Source organism: Mauremys reevesii, linkage group 1, assembly GCF_016161935.1.
Source record: "Mauremys reevesii isolate NIE-2019 linkage group 1, ASM1616193v1, whole genome shotgun sequence".
Taxonomy (NCBI): Eukaryota; Metazoa; Chordata; order Testudines; family Geoemydidae; genus Mauremys; species Mauremys reevesii.
In genome coordinates this window covers 332,514,711-332,541,373 of record NC_052623.1, presented here as the reverse complement: position 1 = coordinate 332,541,373, position 26,663 = coordinate 332,514,711, and the positions used below count along the sequence as shown (strand labels likewise).

Genomic DNA, 26,663 nt, shown 5'->3' with positions numbered 1-26,663 from the left:
TTTTTTAAATTAGGTAAAATATCTTTAAGCCTCACAGTCCTGTGCGTCAACTACAGTATTTTCCATAGTAACATAATGAATGCTTATGATCACATAATACATAAATATTCATCTCTCTCTCACATCAGTCATCTGAAAAAAATGAGGTAAACAGATGTGTTCAGTTGAAATCCCTTAAAAATAGGAGAAAAGAGTGGAGACAAAAAGGAAAAGGAGAGAAAATGCAAAAAGAAAAATGCAGAGAAAAAGAAGATAAAAACAAAAATGGGATGAGGGCACTGAGGCATACAGAAAGAATACATCAGGAAGTGATACCAAGGGTAAAAATATTTGAGGTGTTATTATTTGGTGCCCTCACCTAAACGTGCCGAAGTGCTACCAAATGTCTAGTTTGATAGTCCACTACATAACCATATCATAAAACAATTTCTTCATCCCTGCTTCCAGAATTTTTAATTTTATTTTATTTTGAAATGTTGGGGTCAACAGCAGAATAGATAATAATCTGCCTGTAATTGTTGTTCTCTGGATGTACACTGTCCAATCTTACTTGCCACTCTTGGGTCCATGAATCTGCGAATGGGCTTGGCAAGAAACTTCCACAACTCAAAGCTTCAAAACTGAATGGAAAGCGAAGATGTTAAGGCTGCCACTAGTTCTTCAGTGGTCAATTCCTTTGTGACTGAGGTCACTGCTGCTTTGATGCTCTCAATCCTCTTATGGTTTGTCTACACAGGAAATTTGACCAGAATAGCTATAGCTGAATAAATTAATCCGCAACAGTTATGCCGGTCAATTTCCCCATGTTCACAAGCCCTTGGAGACACCTCTCTGCATCACCTCAAAAGCTTATGCTCCAATACATCTGTTAGTCTTTAAGGTGCCACAGGACTCTGTTGCTTTTTACAGATCCAGACTAACACGGCAACCCCTCTGATACTTGACACCTCCTAACTGTCATCTTTGTGTTGTGCTTCTCTTGTATCCATTTCTTCAAAAATTTAAAATTTCTGTTTTGAATAGGTAGAAACAGAAAGCGTGTCAGCCATTCTTGGGTGAAGAGAGCTATAGAAGTTCCTTTCCTTCACACCCTGCAGAGCTCTACACAAGCTGCCAGATTACTTAACCCATCCATCACATGAGGGAAGAGGATTTGCACAAGCAGCAGCTGTACTGTAAGAAGTATTCTTTAAATGAATAAAAATAAACTTCTCCATATTGGGGGGGAAAGGCCCTGGTTAGTTCAAAGTGTAGCCTGGTAGGCTCAGCTTGTGAATAGAATATAAACTACAAAGTGAAACTGTAGAGCAAATACTGATCTAGTCTACTCAAGGCATGATACAGTGGCTATAAAACAGAGTAATTAAAAACACCAAAATGTAAAATGATGTTAAAAGTTTCATCATCCAGGTGACTCATTCATAAATGTTACCCTTATCAATATATCAGCCTAGACATACAAATAGAATAGCTGACATTCTGCTAGAAAAAGCAGTATGTTAGCCCCCCCCCCCCCCACGCACACTAAATATAAGGGCTTTTTGTTTATTTACTTTTGGAAATTACACGAATAGGTAAAAGTTCTTCCATGCATGACATAAAGAAGCAAGTTTGTTAATGGTATCAGCTTAAAGTGAAATATACTAGTTTAGATACTAATAATTAAGGGTTCTTTTCTGTAATAATTCACCCCCTTGCATCAAAGGTTGCACAAAGATTGTAAACAGGGAGGCTAGCATCACATATGTGCCATTTCCCTCCCTCCCCCATGCTTTCCCCTCCCCCCCCTTTTAAAAAAAAAAAAGGCTTCAAGCTGTGGATCTGCAAGGGAAACAAATTGAGGGGGAGGGGGGGAGAATCTTTTCAGGTGATTTAAAATGTGACCTGCAGCTGCACAGAATATTTCAAGTCAAGAAGTTTCTCTATTCAAAAGCTGAAGAGACACTCCTTTGCAACCACAGATGAAGGACAGAATCCACAATCCAGACTCCTTATTTCCAAGAATAAAATTAGATGCTCATAGCCTATGGTCAAAGAGAAATTTCCTGCTCTTTGTTAAGAGTTTTCTCTGCTTGTGGTTTTTTTAACGGTTGTTTCTTTAAAATTTGCCTTACCTGGCAGCAAAACCTCTTTCTGGCTATCAGAAAGATAGCAGGGGCAGCCTGGAACCTTTTATATATTATTATAGAATGAATACCTAAGATTACCTAAAGAAACATTCCACTTAAAATATGTATTAAAAATGTCAATATATGAGTCTACACAAATTCTGCTTTTCAACATACATTTTTTCCCAGCTCTTTGAATACATAAATATTTACAGAATTTGATCATCTATATCATTTTAAACTGGTAAAGCGAGAAAAGCAAGTCATTCAAATGATACTGTCAGGGTATTTTTTCCATAATTTTAAAGCAGCGCTCTGATGGATGAAGGGAAAGGAAAATCTTTTTCTCTATCAATTTTTCTCCATTATACAAAATGCTGTGTTTTGTAAAATTGCTCAGGAATAGTAGGCTCTGGCATTTCTAAATAATCAATAATACTTAGCACTTACATAGCGATGTTCATCTTTTAGATCTCAAAGCACTTTATTAAGAGGAGAGGTACCTCTCTCACCATTTTTACAAGTAGGGAAATTGAGCATTAACTGACTTTCTCAGAGATCCAAGTCTGTGGTTAAACCAAGATGAGGTTCCAGATCTCCCAATTCTATGCTCTATCTACAGTATCATGCTGAGCCTCTCTGAAACAGTTGTTCTGCACACTAAACACATACACCATTACAATTAATTAACTTTGCAGCATCAATAAAAAAATTACAAGTTACATCAGATAAAAAGTGTTTTTAACATTAACTGCAATCTTTTAAAATGTCTGTGTTGTTAAAATATTACAAAAGGAGAGAAAAGAGATTGTTCTTTTCTTTTCACTTAATTTCTTTACTGTAATGATATGCAAGGCTAGTAATCCTCACTGGCCAGACTAGATGCTCATAATAGTCCATTCTGGTCCTAAAAATCTATGATTCACTGAAGGGACTTCATGCACTTGCCTGAGATGGGAGGCAAAAGTGGTCCAAGAAATTCACTGAGTTTGAAGAACATTCTCTAAAAACAGGGAAGAGATGGATAGATAGCCATTCAGATCATTTGAGAAAATAAATTAACCGGTGAGAATAAAATTTTTCTCTGTCTGATGAATACATGGCTGGAAATCTACACAATTGTGAAGTAAGGAGCAATGCACAAAACTCAAAAAAGGTAAAAACAAAATAATACAAGCATAAGGGCCTATCAACAAATTTATCCATGAGTAAATAAACATGCTGCAGTATATACACTAAGAAAAAATTGTATTTACCATCCAGTTTGTAGGGCTTTCTTCTGAAAAGGAACATCTGAGGATGCTAGTTTCTCAACCTGATGTTTTGAATATGTTCTTCCAAGTGGTTGCTTAACATAATTTCCTCTGCAGATGTCCTTACTTTTTCTAACCAGAATTTTGTGGCAGATTTGACTGAACAGAACAGGAACTCTTTTTACCCCTATAGGTTTGTACTATACGATCTTTGATCCATGAGGCTATAGTAAACTTTTGTAGTTGGTTTGGTTCCATGAAGACAAATTCTGATTGCCCACTTTATAGCAAATGAATGCCAAGATTTTCTTCCAGATGAGCAGAGTTTGGAGAAAAGGAGGAAGGAATATTGCCCTGTTTTGTGAAAAAACATACATTGAATTGGATATGAACCCTGGAGTTGTACACAGAACTAATTTATCTTGACATAAGATGCTATACTCTTTCCCCTATGGAAAGAAGTCCTACTTCAGATATCTTTTGAACAAACTTACGTGCCACAAGGAAAACAACTTTAATTGGCCGAAAAATGACGGAAACTCCTTGAGGAGTCTCAAGTAATTCATTTATAAAGCCAGATTCAAATTTCACGTAAAAGATCTCACATCTAGGGTGAATACAGGAAACTACATTTACTAAATCAGCTGGGAGACATGTGAAGCCAAAGGTGAGGTTGACGAGTGTTCCCAGGTAATAAAGAAGCACTTGTGGAATACTATTTTGAACCCAGCATCTATATGATCTGATAAGAACTACAAAATTTCTGATAGCTTACACTTTGAAAGTTCCAGCTGCCTATCCCTATACCAAATATGCCTCCACACAATAGCATAGTTAGAAGAAGGATTTTTGGAAGACAAAAGTAGCAGTAACATTTTCCATGGTTGGTCAGCTTTTTGAAGGCCTGCCTTTCAAAAGCCAAGCGGACAATTTCAGTGATGCTGGATTTTGGAGAAGGATGAAGCCCAGTGCCTTTTTTTTAAGATGCTGAGAGAGGTCTCTGATTAGTTTTACTATTGTGCTCTACCTAAGGATGATGAGGCTAATTTGGAGTTAACAGGATCAGAAGGGACCTGTCTTTTTGGATTTTCTAGGGAATTGTCAGTTCGGTGTGTCACAGGTAATGCATAAAGCAGGTTATCTTTCCAGCAATGGGACAGGGCAGCTATAGCCAAAAGTCCCGGATCTGGACCTTTCAAGTCATACAGATGAATTTTAATTTTTCTGATGTTGCAAGGAGAGCAAACTGGGAAGAGTCATTCTGGAAAAACGGTTCAGAACCCACTCTCTTGGATTTAGTGGTTCTTGAATTGAACCATTCATGTCTGAGATTCCATTTAGGTGGATCATGAAAGAGTTACTCTCATTCTCTTCACAACTGAACAACAATATTGCTTGCTAATGAAGCAAATCATTATAGCTCTCCCCTTCAGTAGCTAAGGTCGGCAACTTTAGAACTATTTTGAAAGCTTAACAAAAGGCAAGAGTACACCAAGTTAGATTGTACCAGAGCTGTACACAATTTTCTTACTGTGCAGACCAAACTCCCTGTACCACCATCTCCCTCCAACATGCCCCACATTTGAGCAGACCGGCATCAGTCATCAGAATCTCAGTGTGCCTGACAAAAATAAATGCCTTGCAGCAAAGGTCACCAACATAAAGAAGACTTAGCTTTTGTGGACATACATCAACAATCCCATAGACTTTGGGAATAATGTCAGATGTGAAGCAGGAAAAAAAAAGAGGGTGCATACATAGTTTTGCCCAATGAGCTATGCCCAAATAAGACAACCCAGTTCCCAACAACTGCAGATGCAACAAAATGACTTCTGAGTAATTCGGAAGCATAATGGACATTCAGTTGCCGGTTCTCAAACCTGTTCTCCTATAGAATGGTTTGTCCTTATCTTGCTTACACTTGAATATACAGATAACTCACATTTTAAATAAAAATAGACAGCTTTTTTCTAAGATTTGTATGAATCCATGCACCCTTAATGTGAATATCGCAACTGAGGTGGTAAAAATAATTACGTCTGTGAATGGACATCTCTACCAGAATGTCAGCCAAATATGGGAAAAAGTGAATTCCCTTCTCCCTGAAATTTGTAATGATCAGACACCATTTTTGTGAACACACTAAAGGCTGTGTATAAACCAAAAGAATCCTGATACTGGTAATGCCAGTTCTTATGAAAAAAATCTGAAAAACATATGTCAGATGGGCATTTAGAGAAAAGTATCGATGAAAATGATTGAAGTCAGATAATCTGCCATGGAAATATCAGACAAAATTAATACCAGTGTTTCCATCCTGAGTGATATTTTTCTAATATATCTGCTGAGATGCTTCAAGATGAGGCGATGAAGGAGAGAGAACTCAAATGGGACATTTTAATGAGAGTTCTGAAAGGGGCATGGAGTGATACCAGCTGATGAACAGTACTCTCCATTCCTATTGCCAACAAGATTTATTTTCAATACTTCAGAGAAGTTGCTGCTAATTCTGAGTCTACAGCATAACACAAATCATTTGCCACTCCAGACAGACCTGGAGTGCACGTGTTTACCAGGGGAGCAATATTTGGCAGTGGCAGTGATAATGGAATGGTTTCAGTTGAGTCCAACAGCCACAGGCTTCATCAAAGATGAGCCAACATGCTTTACTGATGGTGGACTGGAGCCGTGGCTCTGCTGCAGAGTCTGGAACATGGTTTGCTACAGGGCACTTTAAACATTTCCCCCGCCTTGTCAGCAAGCTTGCAGTGACAGCAGGGAGCTTTGTTCTTCATCCTAACCTGTTTGGTTACCATTTTGTCCTCCTTAACAAGCAACAGTCCACTTCTTCAAGCAAAACTGAAGTTGCCCAAAGAGACTATATTCTGGCAGGATGAGAGGCTGCATTGGTAGTCACAAATTCAGTTAAAAAGGAGGAGGAAAGCTTTTGTTACAAATTATTTTTTCTGCCCAGAGTGAGAAATTGTAGCTGTCTGCTCCCGCTGTAGAAACAGAATACCTGGCCACACGATGGGTGGGTGAGCATTAGGAACTGAATCTGTGACCTGTGATCAGCTTCAGACTGGTTCTGATCTCTAATGAGTGAATGACTACCTGTCAATGAGGCCTGTTAGCCATACACTTACGTGAGAATATTCAATATTTGGTTTATATTTTGACAATGTCCTTCATTATTCTGCTGGCAGTAAAATTCAAAACCAGACCAAACCATAACTAATAAATTCACACTTTTCAAATTACAATTAAAAACTAAATTCACACTTGTTTCAAACCGCTTTAATAATTTCACTAAGTCAATAACCAATAAAACTACCCTAAAGAAACACTGCTGCCAACTTTACAAGCAAGCAATAAAAACAGCATGTTCACTGGAATTAAAACTGCATTTCTTTCTATTTAGTTATTCATTCAACTGGTGCATTAGCCAAGACTCTGTAGCAGAGATTAACATTAATTTACATCAGCTGGATACATTTCTAAAAGGCAACTTTTAGAGTTTTAAACATTCAAGTGGTGGTGATTAATTCTGTTTCTTCAGTGTCTCACATCACTATTGAGCTCTGACTGTTCTCAGCAATTTCTTTTACAATTTATTTTTGACAATATATAAAGTTACAAATAAACACAGAGAAGAGAAAAATAAACCAAAATCTCCACAACAATATCACTGAATATGGAATTGGCAACTAAAAACAAAGTTACAAAACAACAGATGAGCAATTTTCTAAGGACCCTATGACAACTCACATTTGTCTCTGAAGCTGTTGGCCCATTGAAGCTTTGGGACGAATTCCTCTCCCACTGATATCACTGGCAGACACCCCAGGGTACAGCTACTCTGCATCTGGAAATGAGCCTCCCAGCCTAGGTCCACAGATTTGTGCTAGCTGGGCTCTAAAAATAGCTGTACAGAGGTTGTGGCTCGCACTCTCAAGCCTGTTCCCTGACTACAGATCCTGAGCTCCAGCCCAAACCACAACATCTACAACAGCTATTTTTAAAGTGCTAGAATGTGCCCTATTAACAAGAATCTAAGGACTCAGGCTTGCTCCCAGATGCAGTGTATATATGTCCACTTTGACTTCAGCAGGAGCAGGTCTGGGCCTCAAAGTGATTTTTGTAAAGCCACAGAGTTTGCTCAAGATTCTGAGAGGGCTTTTCTCTTCGTGTGGTGGCCATGTGCAACCACTCCTGGCATTACATGGCTACTCAAAGGAGACTCATTCCTAGCTTCTCCTTCAAAAATTTTTCCAAGACCTTGCATACTACAGATGTCAAACTGACAGGCCTGTAGTTACCCGGATCACTTTTTTTTCCTTTCTTAAAAATAGGAACTATGTTAGCAATTCTCCAATCATATGGCACAACCCCCGAGTTTACAGATTCATTAAAAATTCTAATGAGCTTGCAATTTCATGTGCCAGTTCCTTTAATATTCTTGGATGAAGATTATCTGGGCCCCCTGATTTAGTCCCATTAAGCTGTTCGAGTTCAGCTTCTACCTCGGATGTAGTAACATCTACCTCCATATCCTCATTCCCATTTGTCATCCTGCCATTATCCCTAAGCTCCTCATTAAAGACTGAGTCAAAGTATTTGTTTAGATATTGGGCCATGCCTAGATTATCCTTAACCTCCACTCCATCCTCACTGTTTAGCAGTCCCACTTCTTCTTTCTTTGTTTTCTTCTTATTTATATGGCTATAGAACCTTTTACTAATGGTTTTAATTCCCTTTGCAAGGTCCAACTCCACATGGCTTTTGGCCTTTCTCACTTTATCCCTACATATTCTGACCTCAATAAGGTAGCTTTCCTTGCTGATCCCTCCCATCTTCCACTCCTTGTAGGCTTTCTGCTTTTTCTTAATCATCTCTCTGAGATGCTCATCAAGCTTGGTCTACAACACCTGCTTATGAATTTTTTCCCCTTTCTTGGGATGCAGGCTTCTGACAGTGTCTGCAACTTCGACTTGAAGTAATTCCAGGCCTCCTCCACAAGTTCTTCTGTCCAATCCACCTCCCTAACTAATTTCCTTCATTTTTTTAAGTTAGCCCTTTTGAAATCAAAAACCCTAGTCACAGATCTATTTTTGTTTATCCTTCCATTTAGTTTGAACTGAATTAGCTCATGATTGCTCGAACCAAGGTTGTCCCCTACAACTATTTCTTCTATGAGGTCTTCAGTACTCACCAAACCCAAATCTAAAATGACATCCCCTCTTGTTGGTTCAGCAACTACTTGGTGAAGGAATCCACCAGCTATTGCATCCAGGTAAATCTGAGCCCTATTATTATTACTAGCACTTGTCCTCCAGTCTATATCTGGAAAGTTAAAGTCTCCCATGATCACACAATTCCCATTAGTATTTACTTCATTAAAAACATTAAAGAGGTCTCTTTATCCAAATCAGATCCCAGGGGTCTATAGCACACCCCAAGCACTATCCCAGGGGAGGCTCTAGTAGCTTTCTTCCCCATGTGATTTTTGCCCAGACTCTGTCTTATCCATTCCATCACTTCTTATTTCTTTACATTCTACCTCATCATTGATATACAATGTTACTCCACCACCTTTGCCTTTATTTCTGTCTTTTCTAAACAGCACATACCCTTCAATACCTGTACTCCAGTCATAACTACTATTTCACCATGTTTCTGTTATCTCTATAATATCTGGTTTCACTTCCTGCTCCAGTAACTCTAGTTCCTCCATTTTGTTACCTAGGCTCTTCGCATTGATGTACAAACATCTTAATTTTTGCTGTTTGGCTTTGCTCACATTCTTTACCCGATTAGGCACAGGCATTAGTGGGGCCATGAAGCTCAAAGTTCACCACTCTCACACTATGAACAGCAGAATATTAATTTTGAAGGAAGGGGACGGATTTGAAAGAGGCAGGAAAATGTCCCTCTTACTATTTAAGAATGTTTCCACTTTGAAGCTATAGACACAATTACACCATCCCTAGGGAATCATGGCATAGGTGGGGAAGATGTGCTAAGTCTACATTGTGCAGAACAAATACAGTAAAAATGTAAAGGAACAGATTTCCCTTCTTTCTCAAAGCAGGTTCACTGTAGGGTGTTGGAGGGTTGTTATGCCATAACCAAATTACCTTAACCGTGAACAGGTCCTCCTGCTATAGAGCCAACATTCACAGAATTCAGATAACTGTCTAGGTATGTTCTGAACATTGGACATTGGACCCTAGTTTCAGCTCTGTTTTTCTTTCTTTATATCTTCTTTACACCAAGTTATTGGCAAACAAGAATGTTCTCAGAAGACAGTGTTCAGATACAAGGGTAGTATCTAACAATATAAATGCTGAATTTCTTCTTTGACAATAGCCTTATTTAGAAGAAATAACCGGGAAGTCTGTATCTATAGATGATATCATGACTACCCTGAATAGTTTATTTAAGCTATTTCACTGCACAATTTTAATTTATTAAACCTGTTTAGCTCACTAACTTCTGTAGTCTCAATTATCAGATCCCACAACTTCACTCCCCTTTGCTCATCTCTCTCAGGAAAAAATCCATCTCACCAACTCCAATCCCTGGCTCATGGTACACACCCATTTCCTCCTCCCATGCAACTAAATATAAAGTGATACAAATGAGATCACTAATAAGATGGGTCAGAAGAAAAGGGGAAATGGACCTATGCACAGGAGCCTTTGAATACAGTAGTTAATAGACCATGGGATTGACATACAGAAGATATGTTTCTTAGAGAAAGTAATTACCACCCAGTCAGCACACTAAACAATAGATTATGATATGCTGAGTCATAAGAGTTTTTCAATAAGGTACAACCACAATGTACTGTACCTAAATTTCTATATCCAGTTTATGCCATTCAGAATGTTGGATTTTGACATATGAAGCCCTGTAAGGCTTAGTTCCTGGGTATTTTAGAAAGTACCTCTCCCCTTACTTTATCTTGCCAGTTGATGTCAACTGGGCTGTTGGAGCCAATGGCCTTTATATATGTATATCTGGAAGAAGGGCAAGCTCCAGGAAATTCAGTTCCCTCTTTGGGCCAAGAAAACCTGTGTTTGATAAATTTCTAGGCTATTTACTCAGAGATGGGCAGGTTTTATCTTTTGATACACCAGAAAATGCTTCAGAGCTTTACTATCATTTTTGAAATTTGGATAATTAAATTCACACATTTTTAAATTATGCACAGTATTTTTGAGGGCCTACAGTAATTTAAACAGGCACCGTATGTGAGCTGGAAATAAAATACACACACACACACGTCATATTGCCTATACACCACTGAGTTTGTCAGAAGGAAAAATGAAGTGGAAGGGTATGACCTTACTTTTCCACTCAGGCTGAATTATTTATTAACACTAAAACACTGAACTTGGCAGATGTCCTTTATTAATGTAAGGTTGAAGAAAGAGAAATTTAAGCACAAACATGTAGTGAGCTCAAAAAAATAAAAGATGACAAAATAAATCCATTTCCTGCATTTTTAAAAGGAAAGATGGGTCTTATTGTAAGACATGGGGCAGATCCAGGAGACCGCAATTAAATTCCTAGATCTGGCCTCGACTTCTTGTGTGACCTTAGCCAAGCACTTCCTAACCTAATAGGGTACCGGCCTGTGAAGATAAATTTGTGAGTCTTTGGCCTGGTCTACAGTACGCAGTTATTTCAGAATTAGCTGAGTTAATTCGAAATAAAACTGATTCTGTCCACATGACCAAACCGTTTTTTTCTATTAAAAGGGCTCTTTAATCCAATTTCTGTACTCCACGTCAGCAAGTGGAATAATGCTAAAATCGAGATCGCAGTTCCGGGTTACAGGTACTGTGGATGCAATTCAACGTTATTGGCATCTGGGAGCTATCCCAGAATGCTCCCCTGTGACATCTCTGGACAACACTCTCAACTCTGATGCACTAGCCAGGCAGGCAGTAAAAGCCCCAGGAACTTTTGAATTTCATTTCCTGTTTGGTCACCATCAGCACAGGTGACCATCAGCACACTCCACCATCGCAGGCAACCATGCAGAGTCCACCATCACAAGAGACCACACAGTCCCGGATTCGCAGACGAGCTCCAGCATGGTCCGAACGGGAGATACTGGATCTCATTGCATATTGGGGAGACGAATCTGTTATGGAAGAACTACATTCCAAAAAAAAAAAAAAACGCAAATACATACGCTGAAGTCTCCAGGGCCATGACGGAAAGAGGCTACTCCAGGGACACAGAGCAGTGTCGTACAAAAATCAAGGAGCTCAGGCAAGTGTACCAAAAAGCCAGGAAGGCAAACGGATGCTCTGGGTCACAGCCCATACATGCTGCTTCTACCGTGAGCTGCATGCAATTATGTGGGGGTGACGCCACCACTACCCCACCAGTGTCCATGGACACCTGCAAGGGGGGAGTTGCACGAAGCGAGGAGGATGAGTTATTGGAGGAGGAGGAGGAGGAGGAGGACAGTGCACAGGTGGCAAGTGGGGAATCCATTTTCCCCCCTAGCCAGGAACTATTCTTAACGCTGGAGACAATAGCCTCCCCCCACTCCCAAGGCAGGCTCCTGGACCATGACCCTGGAGAAAGCACTTCTGGTGAGTGAGAGCCTGATCGGAGCCACACAATGGGGGGCAGAGGGAAACTCAGCCGCGTTGGGCTGTTCGCGTTTAGTTTAAAGGGCTCATCCCTGCTCAGAGCCTCATCGGAGCCATGCAGTGGGTGCAGGGGTGAGAGATGAGGTGTGAAGTGATCATCCCAGAGAACCCGCAGGCCCTCCTTTTATATGGCAAACCCACCAGGCATTGCTTGCTATGAGAAAGGGGGCCCGGCAGTTTGAAAGCATTGAAATGAATGTGGAAGAAGCAGAACCCCGCGTGCCCCTAGGGCTTACCATGGCTAGCTGCAAGCTGAATTCTGTTGCCCAGCCATGTGTGATGGCTTACTCACACCAAAGTGACCTTGTACAGAAAGAACATGTGCTGTGTACTATGAATTGCCTCTTTCACTGAGAAAGAGTGACCCCTTTGTTCTCTAAAATGTATCTTTTAAAATACTACCCTCCCTTTTTCTCCTCCCGTAGGTGCAAATGTTTCAACGCGGCCTCTATCTACTCCATCTCAGAGACTGATCCAGATTAGAAGGCGGAAAAAACTAACTAGAAACGACATGTTCACCGAGCTCATGCAGTCCTCCCGCATTGATAGGGCCCAGCTGAATGCATGGAGGCAAACAATTGCGGAGTCCTGTAAAGCGTTAAATGAACACGAAGAGAGGAGGGACACGTGCGATGAGAGCAGGCAGGATGCTATGGTCAAGCTCATGGGGGAGCAAACTGACTTGCTCCGCTGTATGGTGGATCTAATGCGGGAAAGGCAGCAAGACCACAGACTGCCACTGCAGCCCCGTGTAACCGCCCTCCCTCCTCCCCAAGTTCCATAGCCTCCTCAACCAGACGCCCAAGAACACAGCGGGGGGTGGGGGAGGAGAGGCTACAGGAACCCACACACTCAACAACAGAGGACTGCACAAGCAGCAGAAAGCTGGCATATGCAAACTTTTGATTTGGTTTCTGGACTTGTCCTTCCCTCCTCCTCCACCCCCCTAACCCAATACCCCCACTCCCCTGGTCTACCTTCTGATTTCTCTCAATGTGTTGTGCAACAAATAATAAAGAATGTTTTTTAAACAATTGTGACTATTTCCTTTCATACATACATATATATATATATATGAAAGGAAATAGTATATATATATATATATATATATATATAGGGGGCAGGTAACTTCAAGAGAAACAAACACAACTGTCACACCGTAGCCTAGCTAGTCATGAAACTGGCTTTCAAAGCTTCTCTGATGTACAGCGCGCCCTGCTGCGCTCTTCTAATCGCCCTTTTGTCTGGCTGTGCGAAATTGGCTGCTAGGCGAGTTGCCTCAACCTCCCACCTCGCCATAAAAGTCTCCCCCTTACTCTCACAGATATTGTGGAGCACACAACAAGCAGCAATTACAATTGGAATATTGGTTGTGCTGAGATCTAACCGAGTCAGTAAACTGCGCCAGCGCACTTTCAAACATTCAAAAGCACATTCTACCACCAACTGCACTTGCTCAGCCTATAGTTGAACTGCTCCTTACTACTGTCCAGAGTGCCTGCGTATGGCTTCATGAGCCACGGCATTAAGGGGTAGGCTGGGTCCCTGAGGATAACTATAGACATTTCAACATCCCCAACAGTAATTTTCTGGTCTGGGAAGTAAGTCCCTTCCTGCAGCTGTTCAAACAGACCAGAGTTCCTGAAGATGCAAGCGTCACGCACCTTTCCCGGCCATCCCACGTTGATGTCGGTTGATGTGATCCACCAGTGCTTGCAGCACCATTGAAAAGTACTCCTTGAGGTTTATGTACTGGCCGCCTCAGTGTTCCTGGGCCAAGATAGGGATATGTGTTCCATCTATTGCCCCGCTGCAGTTAGGGCACCCCAGCACATTAAAGCCATCCACAATGGTCTGCACATTTCCCAAAGTCACTGCCCTTGATAGCAGCTGGTCAATGATTGCATTGGCTACTTGCAGCACAGCAGCCCCCACAGCAGATCTGCCCAGTCCAAACTGATTCCCAACTGACCGGTAGCTGTTGGGCATTGCAAGCTTCCATAATGCTATGGCCACTCACTTCTCAACTGTGAGGGCTACTCTCATTTTGGTGTCTTTGCACTTCAGAGCAGGGGACAGCAAGTCACAAAGTTCCATGAAAGTGGCCCTACCCATACGAAAGTTTCGCAGCCACTGGGAATCATCCCAGACCTGCAATACTATGCAGTCCCACCAGTCTGTGCTTGTTTCCTGGGCCCAGAATCGGCATTCCACGGCATGAACCAGGCCCAATGCCACCATAATCTCCCAGTCGCCACATGCCGTGCTTCTAGGAACGTCTGTGTTCATGTCCTCATGTCAGTATAGTAATCACGCTGTCATCGCTGCCTCGCCAGGTTTTGCATGTACTGCACATACTGCTGGATAATGCGCGAGGTATTTACAATGGTCAAAACTGCAGCGGAGATCTGAGCGGGCTCCATGCTTGCCGCACTATAGCGCCTGCACAGGTAATCCTGGAAAGGGGGTGCAAAACGTAGGAGAGCAGAGTGGCAGCGGAATAGGTGCTGTTTGGTTCACAATAGCTGAAAAAAGGTGGGAAATGGTTGTCTTCTGTAGCTTTCATGGAGGCGGGAGCCCAGGACAGACAACATGGAGAAGCTTGGTAGCTCAGCAAGAGCGGGAAAGCAGAGTTGGCAGCGGCAGATGAGGAAGAGAAAGAGTAGATACTTATAGAGATTACATAGAAAAGATTAGAGGAAATGAGAGGTGGATTCACAGTACCAGGAGAGAAGCGGTGCACTGTACTGCACTGTGTACTGAAAGCAGTATGGCGTCTGCACACCAAAAAGGCGCAAAACGATTGTCTGCCGTAGCTTTCACAGAGGGAGGAGCAACTGATGACACACATCCAGAAACACCTGCGAGAATGTTTTTGCTCCATCATGCACTGGGAGCTTAACCCAGAATTCCAACGGGCAGCAGGGACTGCAGGAACTGTGGGATAGCTACCCACAGTGCACCGCTCCAACATTCGATGCTAGCCTGTGGACGCACTCTGCCGAATTCACGCGCTTTAGTGGAGACACACAAGACTTAATGTATAAAATCGCTTCTGAAAATTCGAATAGAATAATTTTGAAATAATTTCGGACTGTAGACGTACCCTTTGTGGGTGCTCGGATATTATGGTGGAGGCCAAATAAGTAGACAGATTACTTAATTCAGAGAGTAAATCCATACCATCTCTTAATGTTCCAGATAGGCAAGGACAGAATTTCTGAATCTAGAGTACAGTATTCCCAATGTGAAGGAAAGAAAGGAAGAATAGTAATGGGTCAGAGAACTATACCTTTCTTTTAAAAGGGGGGGAAAAAGAGGGCTTGGGAAATTATAGACCAGTGAGCCTAACGTCAATACCTGGAAAGATACTGGAACAAATTATTAAACAATCAATTTATAAGCTCCAAGAGGATGGAAGGGGAGAGTAGTAGATATGATATATCCTGATTTTAGTAAGGCTTTTGACAGTCCCACATGGCATTCTTATGAGCAAACTAGGGAAATGTGATTAGATGACGTTACTATAAAGTGGATATGGTAGCTGTAGAACTAGTTGAAAGACCATATTCAAACAATTATCAATGGTTCACTGTCAAACTGAGAGGGCGTATCTGGTGGGGGCCCGCAGTGGTTGGTACTGGGTCTGATATTATTCAATATTTTCATTCGTGACTTGGGTAAAGGAGTTGAGAGTATGCTTATAAAATCTGCATCTGACACTAAGCTGGGAGGGGTTGCAAGAACTTTGGAGGACAGGATTAGTGTTCAAAATGACCTTGACAAATTGGAGAATTTGTCTGAAATCAAAAAGATGTAATTCAATAATGACAAGCACCAACAACTAAACTTAAGAAGGAAAACAAAGATACAAATACATTAACTCCTCATTTAACGTTGTAATTATGTTCCTGAAAAATGTGACTTTAAGAGAAACGATGTTAAGCTAATCCAATTTCCCCATAAGAATTAATGTAAATGGGGGGGGTTAGGTTCCAGGGCAGCTTCCCCTACCCTGCAAGCATCGGGTAGGGGGCTCAACTAGGGTGACCAGATGTCCCGATTTTATAGGGACAGTCCTGATTTTTGGGTCTTTTTCTTATATAGGCTCCTATTATCCCTCACCCCCGTCCCGATTTTTCATACTTGCTGTCTGGACACCCTAGGCTCAACCCTCAGCCCGCCCACTCCACCCCTTCCCCCAAGCCCCCAGCCTTGACTTGCCTCTTCTTCCCCCTCACCTCCTCCCCCTTTACTTTGCACGCTGCATCCTGGCTCCTCCCCCTTCCTCCCCTCCCTTCTAACCGCTGCAAGCCAGCTGACTGCCATGTTCGGGAGGCAGGGAAGGGAGGGGGGAGGCACACCGAGTCCTCCCTCCTGCCCAGGGTAATCAGCTGGCTTGCCCACATTCTGGAGGCAGGGAGAGACAGGGAGACTGCGCCCTGAGTCCTCGCTCCTCCCTCCTGTCTCCTGTCTCCAAAACGCCGCAAGCCAGCTGATTGCTGCTGGCAGGAGGTGGGGGGGGAGGGAGGAGGCGTGCTGAGTCCCCGCTCCTCCCCCCCCCCCCATCCGGGGCAATCAGCTGGCTTGCGGCATTCAGGAGGAAGGAGAGGGAAGGGGAGCCTGCGCACCAAGTCCTTGCTCTTCCCCCCTCCCTCCTGCCTCCAAAATGCTGCAAGCCAGCTGATTGCTGTGGGCAGGAGGCGTAGGGAGGAGAGGGAAGGCGCCGATTCACAGGGTCTGACAGCAGGCGGGAGGCGCTGGGGGGGGCGGGCATAGGGAGGCTGCCAGCTGTGGAGAAAGCAGGCAGCCAAACAACGTAAGAGTGGAGCATTGCACAACTTTAAATGAGCATGTTCCCTAATTGATCAGGAACGTAACAATGAAACAACGTTAAGTGGGACGACTTTAAGTGAGGAGTTACTGTAGAGACTAACTGGGTAGGCAGTAGTATTGCTGAAAAGAATCTGGGGGTTATGGTGGAACACAAGCTGAGTATGAGTCAACAGTGTGATGCAGCTGCAAAAAAGGCTAATATTCTGGGGTGTAATAACAGGAGTGTCATTTGTAAGACATTGTCCCATTCTACTTGGCACTGGAGGCCTCACAGCTTGAGCTCTCTGGCAAGTTCTGGGAGCCACACTTTAGGGAAAGATGTAGGCTAATTGGAGAGAGTCCAGAGGACAACAATAATGGAAAAATTTTTAGAAAACCTGACCTCTGTGGAAAGGTTAAAAACTGGGCATGTTTAGTCTTGAGAAAAGAAGACTGAGGGGGGACCTGATATTAGTCTTCAAATATGTTAAGGGCTGTTATAAAGAGAATGGGGATCAATTGTGCTCCATGTCGACTGAAGGTAGGACAAATAATAATGGGCTTAATCTTCACCAAAGGAGATTTACATTAGAAATTAGAAAATAACTATCCTTACAGTTAGAAAATAAGTACTGGAATAGCTTATCAAGGGAGAGTGTAGAATGTCCATCATCAGAGGTTTTTAAGAACTGGTTAGACAAATACCTGTCAGGAATGGTCCAGGTATTCTTGGTCCTGTATCATCAGTGCTGGGGGCTGGACTAGATGACCTCTCAAAGTCCCTCCCAGACCTATATTTCTCTGAGTAAATTATTCTATATTCCACACAAATGAAAAATGTGATTATTCTGGACCTGAAATATAACATTTATCTGACTTCTATGATAACACCAACTTTTATTCCTCCCACCAAATATAGTGTAACAGCTGCTTTACTTTAAATTTTCAAGATCATTAAAACTGGACTCTAGATTTGCATTAACTATACTAAGGAGCTTACATCAGCCCAGCCTTATTGTTATCACATTTCTTAAGTATATAAATTTTATTCTGAAAAATATTGCTAGTCCCTAAACCCATCGAGTTCTTAGATATAGATACACTTAAAGACCATCAGGAAATACCCTGTTACAGTATCCTATAGTAGTCACGATATATTTCTAATTATGGTAATACTTTGATTATGGAAGAAAAGGGATTATGTTCAAGGAGTCTACAACCATGTTAATACAGTTAGGCTGCTGGCATTTTTTTCACATTGCCAACCAAACCAGTTTCCGACAATAAACGTATTATACATTACGTGTCTACAGCAAACAAAAGGTTAACATTTTTACAAGATAGCTGGAACACTATTTCACATACAATGTGTCTTTAGTGGAGACTATTTCCAGCCCATCCACATCAAGTTCTAAAACAGTAACCATAAGGGCAAAAACTCCTTTCTTCCCACTCCTTCCACATATAGATCAAATATATTAGTTTTAGTAAAGGGGAATTTAATTCCTTTAACATACAGTTGCCTCTCAGTATGAGCCATTTCGAAGAAGCTAACTATTTGTTAGTCTCTAAGGTTCCACAAGGATGCCTCATTGTTTTTGCTGATACAGACTAACATGGCTACTACTCTGAAACCTATCATTCAGCAGTACAGCTAAACTTGAAAGGCTACAGAATACTGTCTTCCTCATACAGTATTAGAAAGAAGCAATCCACACACACACACACACACCTGGAAGCTGAGGTTGAGCAACTGCAGCTGTATTTTTATCTAGATTTATAACAGTTACATGTAACCATCCAGAGCTCCAAATGCTTTCACAATAATTAGAATTCACAGTAATTAAAGTAGAGTTGTCAAGTCAGTACTGTAGAGTCCTTGACGAGAGAATGGAAAGCTCTCAATACCAGCCGAAGTGCTCAAAGTTAAAAAATAACAATGGAAAAAATAAAATACCACATTTCATGGCCATTTTGTGTTTTTAAAAGAAACAGTTTGTGAGCACACATGCCCATGTCACAGCACCCACTACTATTCTCAGGCATTTCTGCAGCTCCTGCCACAGTTTCCCGTCTCCCCAGAGTTCCTCAATACAGAACCAAGGGCTGAGTCATACCATAGCACCCCTTCTTTGGGACGAGCTTATTAACATACAACAACTTAAAGACAATCTTTCTCTACCCTGCCTCTTGCTGGGTGCACATATCCTGGGTCTGGCTGCTTTCCAGTTTCAAAACACAGTATCTCTCTCCAGTCTCCCACCAGGCACAGCTTCTCCTTTCTAAGTAGGGTGACCAGATGTCCCGATTTTATAGGGACAGTCCCAATTTTTGGGTCTTTTTCTTATATAGGCTCCTATTACCCCCAACCCCCATTCCGATTTTTCACACTTGCTGTCTGGTCACCCTATTTCTGAGGCCTGTCTTCAATTATCCCCAGTTAAACACCAAATCTCTCACTCTCTTGCTGCTTCACCCATCCCCTTTTAGAGTCACATGGTTACCCTGGCTCCCTATTCTGCATCTGTAATCTCTAAAGTTTCAGGCTGCTCCTTTCTGAAGGCATACCAGACTTCGTCTCTCACAAGCTCAGTCCCAGCTCAGCCAGCTGGTCATGAGCTGGCTCCAGCAGCACTCCCGCACTGCTCCTGACCCTGGCCATATTTCCTCTCCTAGGAGGCTCTCAAGACCCTTATGAAACCCAGGTGCCTTTCTTTTAATCACTCAGATGATCAGTCCAGGAGTACTAGCCCCAACTCCCTCTTAAAGGGCCAGACACCCTGTGACACAGTCAATTTAACATTTTCTATGAAATCTGTAAAAATCATAAAAATACATCCCAATAATCACTTGCATTTATATAGCAAAAACCATCATTAATGTGTATAGGGATTTACCCATTTCTGAACGGTAGTCTCTTCCAGAGTGGAATATGGAAGTCCTGAGTAGTAAAAAAACCCTCAGTTTTACACAATGGAAGTGATTAGACGCACGTAAGTACTTTCATAAAATGGAGAAGTTTCTGAAGGTGTCTATTTGACAGACAGGAGACAGTCCAATAATAATTGGTTAATTATGAGGTGATAGAAACTCACTTTGAAAGCGGGGGAGGGCAGGGGCTACCGTTTGTGACCTGGGGTATGCACCAAGAAGCCCAGGGTGCAGAGGAAGCTCAGGCAGTGCCCAGGGCTCTGGATAGGGTGTTCCCTTGACCTTGGAGACATACAGTAGGCTGAGAAAGTGGAATGGCCAGTACAGTTACACCCCGAGTTGCTGCTTTTACACAACTGGCAGCAGCTCCTGCCCTTGAGAGGAAACAACCTCCTTCTGCCTCCAGTGACCAAAATGACACAGCTCTGCTCAGTCACTACTTCCCCAGCTCTGAGGGGGCAGAGCTAGAGAAGGAAGACTGCCTTATCTCACACCCTCCCCAAATACAGAGGATATATTGTTGAGATGAAAATAGATCAGCCCCCATAATATATACATTGTGGTGGCACTAGCCCCCCCTGCCTGCTCCCTGGTTCCACTGCCCCAGATCAACTGGCTAGTCAAATACTGTCAAAATCAACAAAAATGGTCAGATACTTTAAAGCACTAATTTATCAGAACAGTAACAACAGTAACAAAAAAGAGTAAGACTTTATTGTTTTCAATAGGCTTAGCCTTAGACAGATACTTATGCTTAATTACAAAAGCCAAGTTACTTAATTGAGTTATATTAACTTAGAAAAAAGTAAAATTATGTTCTAAAAAAACCTGAAAGAATGGCACCATGATCCAATCAAAGAGGTGGGCTGCCGCCTACATCAGGGCATTCTTCTTGCACTATCTGACAATATTTTGCAGTGGTCAAATAGGCAGACAATTGACAAGCTCGTCAAGCCTAGGATTATGAATGCTTGATTTTACAACACTAATGATCTTTGAATGCATTTTTTTAAATGTAATTTTCTAATTTAAAAAAATAAATACAAAAAGAGAAACCCAGACCCAAAAATTCTCTCTTGTGGAACCAGCTTGGGTCATCAGCAGAGTTTGGACCACTAGATCCACAGTTCAGACACACTACCACTTGAGATAATGGAGTAACTGGTAGAAGCAGTAGACTGTCATCCTCTCTATGAACCAACAAACTAAGAGGGAAGGAGGCATACATTTTGCTGCTGGTTTTCACAGCTATTTATTTACAGCAGGCGAATGTAGAGACTCAAGACTCTTGGGTTCAATTCCAGGTTTTGCTCCTTTGCCCCCTGTATCTCTCTCCTCAGACCTCTAATTCCTCTCCAGCCCATCCTAGCTCCTGGCCTTCCTTCCACTTTGCACATTGCACCCCCACATACCTGACTCCTGCCCCTTCTCCTAGCTCTTCTCCTACATACCATCCAACCTCTTCCCTCCCACTGACTTATGTCTCCCCCTACCCCATCCTCACTCCTCCCCAGCCTCTGCAATACAACCTCCTCCTCACTTCTCCCTCCCTTCATATACAAGTCAGGTTATCTCCAGCTCCTCCTCCATACTACCTGGGCCCCAGGACAAGAGGGAGCGAGGACTGTAACAGGAGAAACAGTCTTTGGGTTCTCAATTCTAGTGCCAGCATCACAGCAGTCTCCAGCAGCCAGGAGGAGCAACTGCAGGAAAAAAGTCTCTGCACTCCAGGATGGAGCATGATCAGTGCAAATGGCATCTTTACAGAACTTAGCTATCAACATTGACAATCATTTACTGACCACATGTAAAGATTTTTTCTTCTCATAACTTTGCCCAATTTAGATGAATTTTCATGCAGAGAACAAAAATAGCACCCTGACACCAGCACAGCCACTCTCTCCTCCCCACACAATGCCAAAATGTCAAGCCCTTTTTCCCCAGCAGGGAGGTATTAGAACTTCGTGAAACAGTTTAAAGATTTTTTTTAAGATGACAAATCAATTTATTTTTCTCTAATCTCATTCCTACAAATGGCTGAGCCATTTTAGCTGAAAAATTTTCCAAAAAACATTATGCCTATGGTAGACATCCAGAATAGGAAATTTAGCACAACTTATCTTCTGGCAAAGCTATAAGCAACTGAAAACAGGTTCTTATAATGGAAAACATTAGGCAACCTTATCTATATCCAGCACTGCCAACTCCATCTATAACAGGGGTAGGCATCCTATGGCACGCGAGCTGATTTTCAGTGGCACTCACACTGCCCAGGTCCTGACCACTGATCGGGGGGCTCTGCATTTTAATTTATTTTTAAATGCAGCTTCTTAAACATTTTAAAAACCTTATTTACTTTACATATAACAATAGTTTAGTTATATATTATAGACTTATAGAAAGAGACCTTCTAAAAACATTAAAATGTATTACTGTATAGAGTGAATAAATGAAGACTCTGCACACCACTTATGAAAGGCTGCTGACCCCTGATTTATAATAATGACTAGTAGAGAAAGTAAATTGGGATGCTCTTATTCCCCACAGGGAGCTTTTTTCTTTGGCCCCCTCCTTTTTCTGCTCTACACTTTTTCGGGGGTGGTGTGTTAGGTTCCAGGGGAGCTGTAGGCCCTCCCAGGGTGCTCTGTAAGAACGAGGTCCACACACACTGTGAGTTATTGGCTTTAATGAAGGTAAAGTGACACATCCGCAACGGGGACTCCAAGCGTTGCTGTCACGGAGGTGGGGAACCCAGCGCCCTGGAGCTCGGCCTGGTACGGAGTCCAAAAGCAAACACAAAGCATGCTCATATTTATACAAACAGCAGCAAACCAGCTCATACATAATGCAATAGGAACTCTCCACCCGCCGCGGCCGCCCCCTTGGCCAACAGCCTAGGGGCTGGCCACGCAGCAATTCCAGCCGGTTACGGCAGGTTGAAACTAGCATGCCGTGTCCTACAATAACCGGAGGCTGAGAAAGCGGAACTGCCTAAGCTAGGCCATAACAAAATCTTCCGTGGTTCCCTATCCTCCTACAGTGGTGTCATTCACTCGCACTATTTCAACTACAATTTCTAAATTAATAGTTTGTAAATCTCTCCATCCACGCACACCGGCCTAACCTCTCTCCATACAATACCACTTCTCCTCCCAGCAGGGGCGGCTCTACCTGTTTGGCCGCCCCAAGCAGTCATGCGCGGGAGGCGCCCCGGAGCCGCGGGAGCAGCGGACCTCCCGCGGGCATGACTGCAGAGGGACCACCGGTCGCTCGGCTGGACCTCCCGCGGCTGCGGAGGGTCCGCAGGTCCGGCGGCTCCGGTTGAGCTCCCGCTGCGGCAGGTCGACCAGAGCCCGGGACGAGTGGACCTGCCGCAGGCATGACTGCGGCGAGTGCCGTGGTCCCGCGGCTCCAGTTGACCTGCCGCAGTCATGCCTGCGGGAGGTCCAGCCGAGCCGCAGGACGAGCGCCCCCTCCGCAGTCATGCCTGCGGCAGGTCCGATCGTCCCGGAGCTCCGGTGGACCTCCCGCAGGTATGACAGCGGCAGGTCCGCCAATGCAGCCTCCCGCTCCCCCCGGCAGCAGGGGACGCCCCCTAGATTTTGCCGCCCTAGGCACCAGCTTGTTTTGCTGGTGCCTAGAGCCGCCCCTGCCTCCCAGATCTCTCTATAGCAAATTTAAGTTAGAGCGTCAAATGATTAAAAAAATTAATCGTCATTAATTGCACTGTTAAATAATAGAATACTATTTAAATAGTTTTTGATGTTATCTACATTTTAAAATATATTGATTTTAGTTACAACACAGAATACAAAGTGTATAGCTCTTACTTTATATTTATTTCTGATTACAAATATTTGCACTGTAAAAAACAAAAGAAATAGTATTTTTTCAAGTACTGTAGTGCAATCTCTTTATCATGAAAGTTGAACTTACAAATGTAGAATTATGTACAAAAAATAACTGCATTCAAAAATAAAACAATGTAAAACTTTAGAGGCTACAAGTCCACTCAGTCCTATTTCTTCTTCAGCCAATCGCTCAGACAAACAAGTTTGTTTACATTTGAAGTTGATAATGCTGCCTGCGTCTTGTTCAAAACGTCACCTGAAAGTGAGAACAGGTGTTTTCATGGCACTGTTGTAGCTGGCATCACAAGATATTTACATGCCAGATGTGCTAAAGATTCATATGTCCCTTCATGCTTCAACCATCATTCCAGAAGACGTGTGTCCATGCTGATAACAGGTTCTGCTTGGTAACAATCCAAAGCATTGAGAACCAATGCATGTTCATTTTCATCCTCTGAGTCAGATGCCACCAGCAGAACATTGATTTTCCTTCTTGCTGGTTTGGGTACTGTAGTTTCCACATCAGAGTGTTGCTCTTTTAAGGCTTCTGAAAGCATGCTCCAGACCTCGTCCCTCTCAAATTTTGGAAGACTCTTCAGATTCTTAAACTTTGAGTCGAGTGCTGTAGCTATTTTTAGAAATCTAATATTAGTACCTTCTTTGCATTTTGTCAAATCCGCAGTGAAAGTGTTCTTAAAACGAATAACGTGCTGAGTCATCATCAGAGAATACTATAACACGAGATATATGGCAGAATACAGGTGTAAAAGAGCAGGAGACATACAATTCTCCACCAAGGAGTTCAGTCACAAATTTAATTAACACATTTTTTTTAACGAGCGCCATCAGCATGGAAGCATGTCTTCTGGAATTGTGGCCGAAGCATGAAAGGGCATATGAATGTTTAGAATACCTGGCATGTAAATATTTTGCAATGCCTGCTACAAAAGTCCCATGTGAACACCTGTTCTCACTTTCAGATAACATTTTAAATAAGAAGTTGGCAGCATTATCTCCCATAAATGTAAACAAACTTGTCTGTCTTAGTGATTGGCTGAACAAGAAGTAGGACTGAGTGATTCTAAAGTTTTGCATTGTTTTGTTTTTGAGTGCAGTTATGTAACAAAAAATAGACATTTGTAAGTTGCACTTTCATGATAAAGAGTTTGCACTACAGTACCAGTATGAGGTGAATTGAAAAATACTATTTCTTTTGTTTATCATTTTTACAGTGCAAATATTTGTAATAAAAATAATATAAAGTGAGCAGTGTACACTTTGCATTGTGTTGTATTTGAAATCAATATATTTGAAAATGCAGAAAAAAATCCAAAAATAATAAATTTCAATGGGTATTTATTGTTTAACAGTGCAAATAACACTGCGATTAATCACGATTAATTTATTAAATAATTAATAATTTGAGTTAATTGTGTGAGTTAACTGTGATTAATCAACAATCCTAATTTAAGCTTAATGTGATCAAAGCTGAACCCCTTATCTTCCCTCCCAACTTCTCTCCACTACGCCAATGTTTTGTCACCACCACCACCATCCTGTGTCACTCAGGCCAATAACCTGGAGATCATGTTTGACTCCTCCTCCTCCCTTGCCTCACACACCCAAAATCCTGATGTTTCTGTCTCCATAACAACTAAAATCCATCTTTTTTCCCCCCTCTATTCCTACAGCTAAAACTCTCCATCCCCTCAACATCTTACATCTTTATCCAGCCTCTCTTGGAAGAGAGTTGAAATTGGAATATCTATGGGAATTCATCTATTGAACTCAACAACAGGTCACCGACACACCCTGAACTCTTCTGTAAGTGGAGCAAGTACATCTCTTGCACTTATTTTGTATGTAATTCACCTGCTCCAAGAATCTGTTCCGTCATATGCAACTGTTCAAGAACAATGCTGACGGAACTTGTGATCAGATTCTCATGGTCAACAAGGCCCAGGGAAATCAGAAGGTGCTGGGGCAAAGTCACAGAAAACGCTGTGCAGAATCTCTGGGTCCCACTGTAATCTTTGTCCACCTCAGTATTTTCTGAATGATCTTGCCCAGAGGAAAAAGAGGAAGAGTTCAAGTTACCTAAAGTGCCACAGATGTGACCACTTGCAAATTAGAAAATTGCATCATCAGCATACATTATATCAAAATAAATAAATACCACTGATGCTAATCTGAAACAAAATTAAATGCAAACATCTGAATTACACAATTGTATTTTTATATATGTACACAACAATGGTACGGCAATTTTACAAAAATAAATACAATTAAAATTGCTAAACAGATAAAGCTGATATGCGATAGCTATATTTTAACATTTTATAATTTTTCAACTTTTTCAAGAATTACATCTATAGACATTCAGAATAATTCAAAAACATTTTGATGTGGAACATTAATAGCAATACATCATTTTAGGTAAAAAATTCCTAAATTATCTCTGTTATCACAAGACAATACCCACTGATTATTATTTTGGGTTGCATAGCTTTAATTCACATTCTAAATTAATTTTAGCATTAGTCCTAATTTATGAAGACAAGAAACTAGGTTATTCCCCTCCTCATTGTATGGATGTTAGCAACATTGTCTATACTAACAGAATAGACCAGCAACATAAATTGTAAATCTAAATATTTAAAAAGTGAAGACTACATAAAACAAAATCCCAAAAGGTCAAGGGCTCAGGAACAGAGGTAGAAAGAGTATGGAATGCAAGAAACAAAATATACACTGACAAAACATATGGTACATTTAGAAAAATATTAGTCAAACATTTTTAAACAGGTTACTATTTCCTTAAATTTAATTTATGTTGTCAAACTGCATAACTGTGCATGTACTGAACATGGTAATGGGATCTGGAAAAATCACTCTTTAGATTATGAACTAAATTAGATTTTTACCCCTTCATAATAAACAATATGAACATTCTATGAGGATTCTAATTCTGATTATCATTATATTTATGTGCTGTGTACTTATCCTGAATACAATTTATTTAGATACAAA

At 41.8% G+C, this 26,663-nt stretch overlaps 1 protein-coding gene across 4 annotated transcripts in view; it reads right to left on the bottom strand.

The window, feature by feature from the left end:
- COG5 (component of oligomeric golgi complex 5) overlaps positions 1-26,663 on the bottom strand; it is a 324,671-nt gene that overhangs the window by 239,203 nt on the left and 58,805 nt on the right. The gene's annotated exons all lie outside the window — the stretch shown is intronic.